Consider the following 17,316-nt stretch of genomic DNA (forward strand, 5'->3'; position numbering starts at 1 on the left):
GTAGTAGAGTACGTAGTAGGAGTAGAGAGAGTACGTAGTAGAGTGAGAGAGAGAGAGAGAGAGAGAGAGNGAGAAGAGAGAGAGAGAGGAAACAAGAATGGCTGACGGAAGGCCGGTAACAATTACTTCTAATGTCGGTCGCTTCCAGGAATCGCCCGGTTTTAAGCCCGTCTCTAACACGTCCGACTTAACGTCGCGTCGGGCCATGTTACGAGCCCGATCTCAAGCCCAGCTCGCCAACGGCGATTCCGTTATCTTGCGAGAGCTTTACCGCGGCTTACATCGGTGACACGTTCTCTCGCCGACATGCTGATGCGCTGCTCCGCTCCACGACGCTCCTTCTCACGGCGATCGATCGATAAAAGTCAGAAACTGGTTCTACTACCGCGAATGTGGGTTACTGCGGGAGGAAGTAAACGCTAGTAGGGTCCGAGCACTTGTGGTTCATTGCACCACTAAGGTGGGAGGCTGAGAAGGGGTTTCTACGACGAGTCGATAATCCACTTTTCCGTGACACGCGAGACAACCATTCAGAATCCTAACGAATTCATCGTCTCGTTTCGGTGAGGCATAACATAGGTTCGCATCCTTGAGACTTGCAAATGTCTATGATATGTTGAAACGTCCTTTCGACGCGCGCGTAATTGTTAATTAATACCTGACTTTGAATGCATTAGCTCAGTCCCTTAGGCGAACTTAAGTAGCAAGTTACAGACTGCGAATCTTGTGTCTTCAATAATACACTATGGACGTAGATGTGTTTCAAGGAGTACATAGATATGTACTCTTCCTCTCGGAAGTGATTATACAGTATATCCATGTAAATTCACGCATTGCTATAGATCCTGCAATCTTACAAAGACCTCCGTTAAGACGACGATAACAACGGATATCGAGAACGACGACGATGCCGACGACGACCGGCTAATGAGAATCTACGATGGATGGTAAAGTTAACCCCAAAGTTCTGGGATAGGAACCGCGAGACTGGAAGGAAGGAAGAGGAAGGGTGGCAACTCTCCCGCATAAACTGACCAAGTTAAGTAATTTGCGCGCTAGGCAGCTACGGCGAATAAGTCATAACTAAGGTAGATTGTGACTAATTGTGTCCCGGGTGAGGGTCACCGCACGTTTCATAGAACGGCCGACCGCCAAGACGCATAGGGGTCGCTAATAAGTCGGTTAAACTAAAATTTGGGCCAATCGTGAAAGTTGCCTCAATGAAATGATATCCACCTGTGACCTGTTCGCATGATGGTGTCGATCTTGAATCTAAATTAGGTCAACCTCGATTTTCCTTAGGTTTTCCTCGAATAACGAGGAGATCTAGTTTTATTTCATCGGTTACGTCAGAAGTTATTATGATTACGTCTTACTGTATGTCCTCATTTATATTAGTTTCTAAAGTTTCTATATAAAATACGTTATCGAAGAGAATAATTGAGCACATTTATTTTTAAAATGTTGGAACTCTGAAGAGAAAATTCTTCAGAGTTCGGATATAAGAATTATATTTCTGAAATATATATTCATATTTCATATTTATATTTTACGATGATAAACGAGACTTTTATGGTAAAACGTCAACTTATTTTTATGTATAAATGATTATAAACTTTAAATAGAAATGGAAAAACTAATTTATAGAGAGTTATAAAGTCCGCAAGATTAAATACAAAAACCGCTCAACTCTTTTCATCACAACGCAATTACAGCAATTAAAATTTCAACGCTGTGTTAAAAAAGGCTGCGAATAAAGAGACGAAACTACTTTCCGTGCGCGGCGCAAAGCGTCGCTTAACGAACAAATTGCATCGATCCGTGAAGGAAGCACGCTTCGTGTTGCAACGCGGTTGCATGTGCAGTCTACCAGTGCTTTAAAGTTGCACTTGAAAGGCAACGCGCGTCGCTCGGGATGCTCCAAATTAAATCTCAACCTTGTTAGTATTACGTTAAACCGTCGTGCGACTTGGCTCGCTTTAGCCCAGTTTTCATTGTTCATTGTCGAAAAACTCGAAAGATTCGCCGTCGCGCAAAGCCACTTTAGTCGAGACAGAGGATGTAAGAGAGAGGAGGAGAAGAAGAAACGGTTTTGCGGAGACCTCATCCTTCGCCCTTCTGTTCTTTCGAGTTTACTTTAATAGATTTTCGCCTCTGCCTTTTGTTGCAAATGATAGAAGGAGATGATGACCCAATCCCGTCAGCCAACCTCTATCTTCTGTGTTCTTTGCTTCCTTCGTTCGTTCGTTCATTCGTTCATTCGTTCTCCTATCATCCTCTATTTACTTCTCGAGTTCTGTGAATCGTGTTGCGTTAACTAGCTAGCTAACATCGAGACACCGTTCCATTCCGCGTCTGTCGTCTCCGACCATCCGGTACCGAATAACCGCCTCGCGACTCGTAGAGAAACCTTCGCCCAGCGCATCCCGGAAAATAAACTCATGATTTAAAGCGTCTGAAAAAGAGGTCTTTATTTCGCGCGGCGCCCTTATTTCTGCACCGCTCGGGACAACTAAGGCCTGATTAATGGCCGTTAGTTTTATTCGTTCCTAGCCGGCTCTACCGGTTGGACGACGACATTGCGAGGCTGACCTTTATCTCGCTCAACGCTCAGGGAGGCCGGCCACCCTAGTGCGCCAGTGCCGCTCAACCTACGTAGGCCATAAAGTGTTTTAATGAAAAAGTAGCCGTCACCGGCTGGTTTACGCGACCGCTAAATTGGCATTGACTTGCACAGCATCGGTTTGCGAGCATTTTGCATTAATTCATTCTTCGAAGCGCTTGCGGCTAATTGAACAATTACTTTTCTACACAGAATGATACAAACGAAAATGATTAACTTTAGCAGAATTGTCCAATGGTGTACCATATATTGATAGAATGATCAATGAATCATCTCTGAGAATTTCTTGATGAAACATCATGACGTGATAGACTTGTTTGTAGAAAAAGGGAGAAATCAATACAATGTTTAATACTTTAGTAACCATGTAATTCAATTTTTAAAAATTTATTGATAATTTAATAATAAATTTTAATCTGTCAACTTCTTATCAAGGTTGATAATAATTTAATTATATTAATAAAATTTGAATAAAATGTTAACTTTAAGGAACTTAACTTTTTTTCTTCTCTTTTAAAATGCAACGATTCTAATTCTGTAAACTCTATCTTCTCGTAGAGCCTTCGTTAATTGTCTCAACTCGCTGGCACAAGCAGATTCGTACTTTAGTCGACATTCGAATTGGAGCGCAAAGTGCACTGCGGGTGATTGTTTAGATAGAGGGTCGTCTCTTGTCTCGAGAACAATTAAACTACAACGTTCTTATCTTCTCTCACGAATACGTGACATTTCACGAATAAAAGAGTTTCTAAATGGTTACTTGAAGTGGCTGCCAGATTTATATATATATATATATATATATATATTATTTCTCTCTTCTTATTTCTCTTCTTTTTTTTCTCACCTAAGTATCTATACATAAATATATTATTAAAACGTAATTGCTAGAGAAGATTTAACTATTACTTCGATTGTACAACATTGTTTCAGAATTCTTAATTTAAAATCGATCGCAAAAGTTTACGTTGAATAGTTTGATAATTAATAAATTAATTAAACTTCAAATCATGCGTTAGATCGAAAGTAAAATTTTGTTCCGTTTACAACATAATTTCCCTTTAATTAATAACTCTAACCATTAATTAATAATTAATTAATAATTCTAAAACAATTGATACTTTGAGGTCTTCCATTGATTTAAAAAAAAAAAATCTGAATATTACATTATTCGGTGCGTATCGCAATTACCCTGATGGAGCTTGTGCGATATTACTATATGGTGTTATCTGTCAATGCTGATTGAGTAATCAAAATGGAGCGCTAAGGCGACCAGACAGTGTGTCTACGAGTAGATTTGGCAAGCGCCGCCACTGCTACTGGGAAGGTATGTAATGCGGGCGTGCGCCGTAGATGTATTCGCGATATATAAATGGATGCGGGAGAGGTAAAAGCCGGGGATATAGGCGTTGTTGATACAGCATGAAACGCCACGGACAAAGTGGCTATTACGTTTCCTCGTTATCTATACACGCGTTTCGAGCATGGTGGGCCGGCGCCTCTTGTGCGCGCCTACTCACGCGTATATACTAGGTCAAAAGTACATACATATACGAGGTGCGCGCCGGGACCAAATGTCGCTTCGCATTTCCTAGCATCTCGACATATGCTCTCTCCCGTTCTCAGACTTTAACGAGCGCAAGCTCCGTCTGCTCGTTTTGTGTCCTCCTAAGGCAAAACCGCGATCCATCGCCCACCCGCGTTGCGTCGACCTCGTTCGCTTAACTCTTCTGGCGGATCCCAGTTTTTCAAACTAACGGCAATGTCGTAATTTTTTCCGGATTCGGTACCGTATTTCCTTGAGCTTTAAAAATCTGAGAGAGCTCTTCAAGAGAAGTGATGTTTAACCTTTGCGTGCTTGAAATATTCCATACCAATAATGGTGAAAAGGCGTAAAAAAATTGCAGCATTAACCTCCACGAAATTATGAAGATATATCAAGGATATTTAATTTTATTAAATTATCTAATTCTTGGAATTTATCATTACAGCTATATATTTCATAAAAGTTTCGTCACTTTTAAGATATAATAAAAAAAAACCATAAAGATAATCATTTTAAATACATGAAAATATAATATATAAAAAAGAAGTTCTATGTATTTTCATTCTTTCAAGTATATTAATACTAAAAATACTATACTATACTAATACTAAAAAATACTATACTAATACTAAAAAATTACTTCCTGAATCGACTTTCTTACACGTTTTTCCGGCAGAAATAATAACGAGAAGTTATGAAGGAAGGACTCGACCATTCTCCAGCGCCCATTAAGAATTGGCGCAGGGAGCCAACCAACGGCGCTGACGTTATGGCCGATCGGCGGGCGCCGGTAGTTAATTAAATCAGAATCAACATCGAATTAAATCGAAGCCATGCCGCGCTTCACCGGAATCGTCTCCTATTCCACGTAGCGCCGTTTCTAGCGCCGTGAAAACTTCAAACGAGAGAGGAAAGATAGGAAGACTTGGCAGTGTGGTTGAGGGAATTGCCAAGACGTGGGCTGCAAAGGGAGAGAAGGATGGTAGGAAGAAAGAGAGGGGGAAAGAAGAAGATCCGTAGGCTCCTACGCTGCATCCAACTGGGTACCTAAAGGCACCTAACCGAATCCAGACTCCGCTCCGTCTTCGCACTTCTTCGTTCGCGTCCGTTGTTTCCTTCCTTCCTTCCTTCCTTCCTTCCTTCCTTCCTTCCTTCCTTCCTTCCTTCCTTCCTTCCTTCCTTCCATTTTCCAAGTTTCCAATGTATAATTCCGAACTTTCCGCCGACAATGGCAGTTCTCCGCAGTTCCGCAACACAATTGATCGCTTCGCCGCGATTCGCCTCCTACTTTATACTCTATTCCAAGAGAGCTGTGGGATTGAAAGGACTCTAGGACCCGAGGTGCCGCGCGAACTGAATATAGGTAAGTACGCGCTTACGGATCACGTCTGTACCATCGCAGACGCGTCATAAGGCTGATAATTCTCTATGTGCGGAGTATTTAGTGACGTAAAGGATCTGCCAAACGTTGGCATGCGCCCGGAATGCTCTTACAGAACTGAATCTGCCAAGGTCTTCTGAATTGTTAAAAGATATTTGTAATAAAGAATCTTTCCTCGCATCAGTTATATTAAGAAGAACATAACTTATTTATTTGTTCTCTTCCATTATACAAATAATATTAATGCTTCTAAACACTGAAAAATTAATATAAATATTAATATTTTTCTGTGAAATATATATATTCATAATGTAGCGTAAATATCAGGCGTGAATATTATGTAAAACAATTTTGCCACAGTGATAGACTACAAAATTACACTTAATTAGTCACTGCTAAACTACTCGAGTTGACTAAGCTAAATAAATCAATTAAATGTAACATGGTTATGTTATTACGACAGCTTCTAAACATTCTCCAAAGTTCTTGCACAAAACAGCTCCCCCACAATTAAGCTAGTGCCGGATTCACGTAAGCCGTGTAAATCCGCTATTAACAGTATAGAACAATGTAAATGCCGACGTCAGATGCATCGAAAACACGCGACCGTTCCTCACTCGATCTCCCTATTCCATTCCGTCTGATGTGTTTGCATTCGTGGAATGACACCGACCCCTCTGATCTACCCTCGAGCCGTGTTGCGACCCAGGCAGGATCCATCCGCGCGATAACGAAAAAAGGTGTCATAAATCATGATTGTGCGAAATCGGTAGCCAGAATAAAGCAGGCCATCATCGTGACGAAGAAAACAGAGTCGGGGGAGGAAACGCGATGAGGTGGCTCGTGCAGCCATGAAATATGAATACATCACGTAGCTATCATGGTGTCTCCCGAAACGTTGCATAACTTGTGTAGCAAGATCCTATCTGAATTCCTGACCGGCAGAATTGGTCGAGGGGTTGGATGAGTATATTAGACTGTGGGTTGGGTCCTGTTAGAATTCGCCTTGCACCGCCCTTGACGAATGTAGCTTAGACACGCGCGCGCCGGACTTGGCATATCCGAATATTCATTCTTCATGATATAAACGATTACCTTGACCTCTCGCCGTCGACAACGATAATATGCGTCTGTTGAATCCAGATGGTGGATATTACTGTGTACTCGTGTTTGATGTTTGATTGTCGTGCATACGCGACAATTGCGTGTCACGTACGAGTGGATGAATTGACCTGCTATTATTATGCCACATGTGATCTTTGAACGAGATACCTGCCATAACGTGTAATCGAATATGTAACATTTAGGAAATGAAAGAGGAAGGGGAAAAGAGAGAAGAAAATATATATATATTATAGAAAATTTACTATTTTTGAAAATTAAATCATTTATACTCATATATATAATTGCATATATATAATAGCATATATATATATATATATATATATAATATTTTATATATATAATAATATAGTATATTTATAATATTAATATTATATATAGTATATATAAATATTAATAGATATTCAAAGTAATAAAAAAGTACTATGCAATTTATAATTAAACAAGGATATATTGATCTTTCTCTCTCTCTCTCTCTCTCCCTCTCTCTTTCTGCTATTTCTTTTTCTTTTTTCAATCACAGTCATGCGTAGACAGAAACTCTTGCTTCGTCAGGATTGAGGGAAAGTTGAGGAATTGGACACGGTTATTCAGATTTTACGACAGATTATAACTTCGGGCACGGTAATTAAGTGCCTGGCTCTCTTCCGCTCTCGTAAATGTGTTGCCTGGCTGGCCTTTTTGGTGGACCACTATGGAATTTTAAGTGGAATTGGGGGATTGTTTAATTCGCGTCATTGGGGTAGGTCTCCCCCGCCACTCTCGACGTTTTAAGCGTTTTCCATAATGCCTACGTGAATTCACCCTCACGTATTAGCATTTTAATTAGAAAACAGATCTCTAATTCGACGTTTCTATGACAATTTAATTGCCAAGAATAATTAATACGGAATTCCCATTCTCGTTAGACACTAAAACGTGCTTGCCGTAAGCTACGTTATTTCCTTAAATGCAATGTCGCGGCAGAAATTATAGAGAAATCTTGAAACCCTTTTATTAGCCCTGATAATTAGAACTGATGAAAAGATGACAATCCATTCCCTTTTATCTACTTGCATAATTTCACTCAGTAATAGTAATAGTGTCGTATTTTATTATCTATAAAATAAAAATTATTATTATCGTTTATATAGTTTACGAAAGGAATGAGTCTCTTTCGATATAAATCTTAAATAAATCGTAATAAAATGAATGTCTTATAACTTTGATGGTTGTAATTTTTGTTCATCTTCCGCAATGTGAGGCAGCCGAGAAACGCTGCAACTTCCACTTCCTGCACGTCCAACCCCTGCTTCTGTCGCAATTCCCAGGAAGCTTTTTATCGCAGAAACGGTACAGAGGCGCTATCGCTGTTCCACGACATACGATCGTAAATTTCTCGCACCAGGCGTAGAAAGGGCGGCGTGACGACGAGGAGGAGGCGAAGCGGAGAAGGGGATCAAGAGTAAAAGAGCAGGAGAAGGATAACGAGCAAACATCTACACGCACTTATCGTTGGAAGGGTTAACCACAAAATAACGGGTTGCAAGCTGCGAATAGTTAATGCGAAGAGGGGTGTCGAAAAGCCTGGCGCGATACACCTTGCTCGATTTTTAAGCTGGCGTATCAACAACTCCTTCAACCACCATCTCCTCCTCCATTTCTCCTCCTCACTATCTCGTAATGTAAACGTATCGGACGCACGTAACAACCTGCAATTTTTTTCACGGGAAATGATCAAACGTAGCCGATAAGATCCCGAACTCGCTTGAATGCACACCCTTTTACGCCAAAGAGTGATAAGGATCTCCAAACTTGCATCTGGGTAGCAACGATTATTAACGTAATACCGCGATAACACCCACGATATGATAGCTAGTAAGGGCAGAATTTTCATTACTTGACTATGTGTGTAAGGGCGGGGCTTATTCGCATTGACGCTCTTAATTAGTCAATCCAAGTTCGTTTGATCTTTTTTTTAAATTCTTTGTAAGTTATAATATAGGAAAAACAAGGGGATTTAGAGTGGTTGGTTAAAATGAGCGATAAATTAATGAGCGATGATAAATGTTGAATTAACATTGATAAAAACAACTTCAAAATATTAAATTTATGTCATTGCTACAAAAATCTTGTCAGTGCAAATTTGATATTATATATAAATTGCACTGATATTTGTTCGAATTCTAAATTAGAACATAATTTCGAAAATAATTTTAACCTTGTAATTTCGAAGATTTGTAATGGCAAATATACTGAAGCTATTCGAAAATAGTTTCATCACGAATATCATGATAAATGCAGTTTTGTTAGAAACAAAATCAGAAATAGAATTTTTCAGCGAATATAAATACTTATAATAATATTTTTAGAACTTATTAAAAGTAATCTAGATGAGCAAAATTGACTAATCGTTTTAAAAAAATATTAAATTGAGTTATCGCATATCTAAATTTTAATTATATAATTATAAATATGCTTTATTACAAACGTTGGTGAATTTATTAATATCATAACTCACTCGTAGATATTATATACTAGTATTATAATTACTTGCTTACACAACAAAATTATATGCCCCATACACACACTTTTAATACTTATATAAATTTATTAATACAGCATTTATCTTATTTATAGATATAAAATATATTTTAATTAAATTTATGAATTATTGAACTAACATTATATTTCTTCGAAATTAAAATTCTAAATTCTATAAATTAAAACTCTATAAAATATAAAATAGAATTAAAATTTAAAAAATTTTTTGAATTATTTGTAACAGAAACTTGATTTTTAATTCATAATTACTTATGCAAAAAATATTTTTTAAGTATGCCTACATTTCGTTGAATTCTTTCGGAATGTATATCGTAACTATGTTTTTACAAGATATGACTTTGTTATATCAAAATTTTCAATGTGAAGAACGTTGATAAAAAAAGAACGTTCTTTGCTGTCTGTTTACTTGGTCGTCTAGGCCGCCCGCAATAAGGGAATCAGTAGAAACGTGGAATTCGTTTCGGCAGGCAGAGCTAGTTTCTTGAGCGGCGTAGAAAACATCGAAGAAAATTCAAAGAAAAAGAAGAACAGACAGAAGAGGCAAAGGCCGCGATCGCGGAACGAGAGTGACTGAGGCGAGAAACGTTGGAAGATAGATAGACAGGGTAAAGGGGAGAACCGAGAAGACGAAAAGAAGACGGCTCGGGGATGGGCGAATGGGCTTCTCGCGAAATGAGAAGAGACTTTATCCATCGCGGATGGATACCGAGGAAAAAAGTAACCCACCATCACCCAACATGGGAGAAAGCTTTCGGGATACCGGATCCGCCAAAGCTTTCTGCTTTCTCTCCGTGTTCGTGGTCGATTTTAATCGCGTCCATTGTGTCGAGAGATTCTCGCGCCGATTCCTTCACAACTACGACAGGTTGTTTTAAAATTTGCACAATTTGTAAATGTGGAATTTCGTATGAATTGTCATGAATTGTTTTTTTCGTGATATGAAAACATAATCTCTTTTTATTTTATATTAGACTATGATATTAACTGTGATGATGGTATCTGAGAGACATAGGTATATATTTTTTTTAAAGCAGAAAAGAAAAGATAGAAATTTAATTGAATAGATCGATTACTGCAAGATTAAACAAAAAGGCGTTAAACAAATAACAATATAAAGAAAATACAAAGATTTTTTCCTTATTTAATTAACAATAATATCGATTGAAGTAATTAAAAAGGAGATTAAAGAAAAATTCTTGAGTATTAATAACGGTGATCTTCTGTATCGTTCAAGAATCCTTGAAAATGTTTGCGCAATATTATTACTAACTTTACAGTGAAGATGATCGTCGACCTCGGGGCCAACGTTTCACGAAAGTGGGTTAACAATTCTTAAGTGCTTTCAGGTGGCTTCTGATAATAGAGCTAGACTAATATTATTCAGGAGGCATTAGCCTATCAGTCTCTAAGGAAGTCCCGCGTATCCCTCAGGGAATTGTAGTGCAGGCTTCACTATATAGCGCCTTCTAAGATAAAGCTGTTGTTTAGATAACTTAGAGAAAAACTCTTGGGGATAACTTGCCGATCATATTGTCAGAAAGCACTTCTCAATATGTATGCATGTACGTATCCATCGCTTGCACATGTGTGTGTAATTCGAAGTGGATGCACCTTACAGCCAACGAACACCCGACAAAAACGTCAGCACATAGTTAAGATTACCACAAATATGCGTGTTGATATCTTCAGGAATTTGGACAAAAAACGCACCGCCTCGTAACATTCTGACACGATAAATAAATGTTATACTCATCGCATACACACAATTGCTTAGCGGATGCGATTGTTGGGACTGTTGCTATTAGCTTAATATATGAGATTGAGATATTATTTTGTGAAACGAAAGTTATCAATTTAAAATAGACTACAAAATATGTATATAATTACGTAATATATTATAATAATTACGCTATAATAATATTCCATTTACTTTGATAATTTGATATTAAATTTATTATTTATATCAAATTATCAAACAATATTATTTGTTTTGTTTTTTTATTCGTTTCTTGGCCTTTTTACCTTTTTTTTTGCACATTCGAGTTTGTGTTGATCTTCATTTAATATTTTATAATAATTACTATATTAAAAACATTGAGATAACTTTAGAACATACGAGTATAAACAAATCGATATCGCTTATTTCAGAACGGAAGTTTCGCGAAGCCACGACCTTTACTGTTAAAGATCGCGATAATTAGATCTAATTTTGATGTAGGTCACTATCGTACAATATATTCGTTCAATATGTATATTCAATTGTCGCGCCACAACGCGAACATTACATTGCTGTCGCGCGCGCGATTCTAAAGAGCGATCTAAACGACCGAGCACTCGCTCAGCTGCTTATCGGATAATGAAAAAGTAATTAGTGCCCTTCGCATAGGCAGTCACGAAGGATCGTTATCTCGCACGGTACAAATTTCGTACGTAACGGCCGCTATTTATTAGGATTCGCGTGTGCCAGAAAAAGAAAATATACGTCCGATATATGGTCGGTGCCGGTAAAGAAATGTATCCGCCTAAAGGTGGAATTTTGTAACTTCTAGCTGGTCGCGACACGAACCTCACTTTCCTGGGACTTTGTTTTTCCGGGGATCGTGGTGAGCTTGCCCCCTCGAAGAACAGAGAATGGAAAGTTAGTCTTTCGTAGCGATTTTTCCAAGTTTCCTTGGGGGATCACATTACTAGATTAAGCCAGGCTCTTTTCAGCGATCCTCTTTGACCCGCTTGTCGGGTCTGTTGCGTCGTTTTCCCTTGCCGGAGCGCTTTTCCCGCGCCCTCGAGTCGGTAGGTAGGGGAGAAAAAAGACGTAAAGCGACGTTTGCCTTCTCATTTCGACGCCTGGGTATATCTATCTTTCGTGTCCTTCTCTATGCCGTTTTTTTTTCATGCGGATGGACAGAGGAAGAGGATGAGAAACTAGACGAAGAGAGATAAGATGAAACTGGAGCGCGGAACTTCTGTCTTGAACGCCTGTCCGGGTCTAGGAAGGGCACAGGTCGAGAGAAATCAGACGTTCCGAAGCAGTGCTTGAAACATTTATCTGGAGATTCACGGCGAACTCAAGCGCGACTTCTGAAAGTCTCGTTGCACTTTTAAGACTGGTTAAGACTGACATTTCACCGATCCTGAAGCAGGTTTAATCGTCCATAATTCTTTAAGAATACGATCGAACGGTACATTAGGAATTGATATCAAGTTAAGCTTGAAAAGAAATTGTGCACATCTTTTGATCACTGTTTCCAATTTCCTCACTTTACTTTATAATCCAGACTTTTCTCGTGTTTAACAGCTTATTGGAATGTTTATCTCATGAATTTATAACCTGATAAAAACAAACAAGACAGATTATTTGTCAAAAGGACGAGATATATGTAACGAAATTGCATTTAATGAAGATCTTCAAGATTAAAATTAAGAATTTTAATCTGACAGTGGGTCTCTTTGTCCACGAAAGACTTACCTACAACGCAGGACATTTATCATGCTGTCTAAAAAGCGAAAATAAAGCTGCTTCCGACTACCTGCATTTATCGTCTTATTCTCTTGACCCAACGGCCAAGATGTTTCACGCTAGAAAAATCTTCCAACTTATCCAAAATCTCGGCCCTTCATGAATCCGAACGAGCAACAAAAGCGCGCGCCAAGATAACGCTCCGGCTACTTGCAATTCCTTTAAGGATCTGTGAGGGTTAGGGTTTAGGCCTAATCAAATTGTAAATTCGCTAAAAATGCAAATTTGCTGGATCAGACGTCTATCTCAGAGCTACGAGCGCGCACGCAACTCGCTACGTTTATTTTTTTTACCAAAGCGGAGCATCTACTGCTCATTTGCATACACACTCTGAATGGCAAACGATTTCTCTACGTCCTCTATATTCTCGTTTCCTATATATATATATATATATATATCTCTTCTACGTCTATCTACCTCGTTGACGATTAATTACCGGGAGTTCTCGATTTATTTTGTACTTGTTAGACTCACACAATCGTGGCATTGTTGAATGCGATAGAAAAAAATATGAAGTAAAAATGTATTTAATATATTGTGTGTTGTTAGATCATTACAATTTGTTGTACTTTACTGCTATTTAATTTGGATCTTAAAAAATGATTTTGATAATGTGAGTATTAAATAATAACTATTTTATACGTTATTCACACAATGATGTGAAGAACACAATTGAAGCGTATAATTTTAGATGTCTTTACTCTTATGTTAAGCACATTTTTCATGTATATAAAATCATTCGGTCTCGTCGTTTGCCGCGAATTGCAGCGAAAATGAACCGCGAACACGATGGAGATAGCACGATTCCGATGAAATATTGACGCGTCCCGGGGATTTATATCGTAGATTGTAGCAGAGAACAGACAGGCCGCAATAGTCGGATAAATTAACAGCACGTTGGACGCTACTAAATATAAAAGAGAAGCTCGACTGTGTATTTCCAGTCCACGCGAAACTCGGCGTTACGACTCGGTGGGGCCGGTTGACCCTTCAGCCGTGATTAAGGGCTTCGATTTATCGAGTATGCGTCCCGACATTCCATGGCATACGAGCACGAGCAGGGTAGCACGGGGTGGACGTGGTGAACAAGGTGGAGTTGCGCACCCTCTCACAGTCCAATACCTTATTTATTTCCTCAGTCCCGCTGTAATATTCATCGCATAGAAATTGATTTGGAATTAGATCTGCTCTTAGATCTCCTCTTAGACCTCTCTCGAGTCTCCGGGCTGCTCTCGAGGGTAAGCAAAGTCGCTGGCAAAAGAAATTACTTTTCCAAGTAGTCATTCGTACTTCGTGAAGGACGTTTTCAGCTATTTTACAATTTCCTCGTAATTCTTATACTTGTTAATGTTACTCATAAGTGTGTCGTAATAAGATGCTGTGTTACTTTAAATTATTATAAAGAGTCCTTTGATATATATAAAGTCGCAAAAATAATTAGTGATTTTATAAATAATCCGTTTTTAAGGAAAAGACTATGTTTTTATAATTAAGATAATTAAGTGTACTCTCTCTTCGTATATTTAAGGAAATTGAAATTTACTTCTTTAGAATTCTGATAACAGTGGTGAAAGTAAGTTTTATTAGTTTTTTAAAAGTGTTAGATGATTAATTGTAAGATGGGAAAGGCAAAATTAATTCTCTCACATCTCATTTTCTCTTATTTTATTTGTTTGTATAATGATCATTTGAAGATTGGTGAAAAGTAAAATAACGATGTGGTACACTCGAACACTCTCTTTACGAATCGCTGCATATTAGCAAAATCAACCGTCGATGAACACGCAATACGCGTCACCCTTCGATTGCTGGGTCTCCAGTGCCTGACAATTTAGCCAAAAGCTCCGTCGTCGAAAAGGGTGAAGGGGTCAGGAAGGGGTGCACCCAGGCACATAACGAAGGGACGTGCGGCGGCATGGTCAGCGACCCTCGTCGCGAAGGGTAGAGTTCGAGATTTCTCTTGATAGGACGAGGCATTTTGTCAAGCGGCTAAAGTAATCCGAGCCACGCAGCCGATGGGTGGTGGTTTCCGTGGGCGGATGAACACACACGAAGTCGGAGCTGAGGTCGAAAAGGAGAGGGAGACGAATTTTCGTCGGAAAGCTCGCGTGCCAGAACGGAGCGTGGCGTGCGCGCTCCGTCGACGTTCCTTTTCGAATCGGTCGATGGCGATGGCGATGGCGATGCCTTGCACATAACGAGCCGACGGACGGAGTCAGCTAACGTCGGCTGGCGTGATTTCGAGCTCCGTAGAGACCACGCCGGATATGAACCTAACTTTACCGGAGAGAACGCGCGGCACGTCGATGGCCTCGGTGCGCTGCGCACGGCTGATTTCGATCAAAGTCGAACGAACCGAAAAGCGACGAACTGGCAGACGCTTCGTCGTGAAAGCCGAGTTCTCTATCCTCACAACGCCGCGCCGCGCGGCACAAAAGAGTGTTAATTGTGAACGGGAAAGTTGCACGTGGAGATTCCCTCTGACGCGGCATCGCCGGCGTTTCCTGAAAGGAGAATCAGACCTCCATTAATGAATCAACCCCTCGGCATTTCGAAAGCCTTTCACGATCTTACATCGCACGCAAGGGAGCTAGCTAGCACAACACCCTGCTCGGCAATCGATCACACGTGCGAAATTCGAATCCTGGGAACATCAACATCAGTAATGCACCGCTGTTATGAGATTGTTAATAGAGAAGCACGCGCGGACAGAAAGATTAGTCTTGAATTCCATATATCATTTTACCAATAACATTTACTAACCGTTCATTACCCAAGGTAGCTTACAAATAAGAAACTGAATGCAATATTGTAACGGCATATATAATTTCAAACAGATATTTTTTAGAAGGATTTGATGCATTGCAAATATAGAGAGTAGTGATGTACTGATAATACAGTAATATATAGTTGGAAATATACTAATAAAGAGACGTCATCATAACGGCCGCCTTTCTACGTATACTAGGTTCCAGGGTTAGTAGTAAATGTTTCATAACTCGCTCGCTGTCGTCATCGACGCGATCACGAGAAACGTAAATAACATCGTCCTACGTACATGGTTATTTCGAGAAGAAGAAGTTGGAGAACCGCGCTATTCCACAGAAGAAGCACCACGATTCTCTCCGTCGAGTTTTTGATTAGGTATGTCTCTTTACGGGTACCACCGACGTCGATAAGTACCACTTTCAAGTAACTTTCCTCAGCCTTCTTCGTCGAGCCTTACCTATACTTGGCCATATGCCTTCTCTCTCCTTCTCATCGCTAACTATCCGGCTGACTATCCGTTCGTCTCCCTCACCCACGAAGCGAAACCACGAACTTTCTGCCCGCTCATCCCGTTCGTCGGTTCCGCCACTGCGGATGTTGGCTAACGAGCGACGTTAGACAGGATGCAATTAGCAGAAGTCCTCTTTTGAGGCTGGGTATATGTCTCTTCTTTCCCGTGTCGCGTCAGCGGTAGAGGAAAAAGCTGGTACATCCCCAATTGAAAGTCACTTCGGCGCTCGCCTAATTTATTTCTTTCTCCTCCTTGTCCGAATGCAAATAGCGGCGTCGTACCGTTCCGAACTTTTTCCAACACCCGGCTTCTGTCCACGTTCTTCTGGTACGGTCCCTTCGGGATTTGTTCGTTCTCATCACGATGGCACCCAGGCGCTTCCTGCTTCTCTCTCTCTTTCTCTCTCTCTCTCTCTCTCTCTCCTTCTCTCTCGCATCAGTATTCCTCTCATTTGTCTCGCACTGATTGTCCGAGAAGCGTAATGGCGCAATCTTCTGAGCCGTCGAACGAGAAACCGCAGAACAGTGGCACCGAACGCCCTACTTGAACCGATCGCCAAGTCACGTATTACACTTCGAACGACGAAACTGTATACGTCGGACGGCTAATCAATTTCTTTTCGTACCGCAATCCTCGTGGCAATTAAGTTCCGATAGATAAAAACGTGGATGTATCTACCGCTGTCACTTGTCGGGAAAAATGTTCGATCTGTCTGCCTCTTTCTTCGCTGTAGACAATGAGTTCTCACGCCATTCAGAATACGAAAGTGATCGGGATAGCTTGACGTGCATTTTTGGTGCACGAAACGTTTTATTGTTAATGTAACATACTGAGATATGTGTGTCTGCAACATCTATAGAAAATATTGCAAATGAAAAATATAAATAATATATTGTGAAAATTATAAATAAAAACTTTTGATAAATTTGAAATTTTATTTAAGGTTATTAAATTTCTGAAAAATTTTTTCTTTTAATAAATAATTCTGAGATAAAAATTTAATTGGAGGAACATTGTATCTAATGATCAAATATATTTCTGTTTCCACATTTCTGTACAGTATAGTTCTTTACAGTATAGTTTATAATACATATGATTTAATGAAATTATGTATATCGTACGCGAATGTATTTGACATTGTAAAAAATGCATTGCACACGAACCTGAATGTTATTTTAATTAACTTATAATTATTTTAAATAGGAAGCGTTGCAATTTTATAGAGATTTGGTGCGAAATGTATCCATGGGGGGAGAGAGAGAGAGAGAGAGAGAGAGAGAGAGAGAGAGAGAGAGAGAGAGGAGGA

Source organism: Atta cephalotes (genome assembly GCF_000143395.1).
Source record: "Atta cephalotes unplaced genomic scaffold scaffold00003, whole genome shotgun sequence".
NCBI lineage: Eukaryota > Metazoa > Arthropoda > Insecta > Hymenoptera > Formicidae > Atta > Atta cephalotes.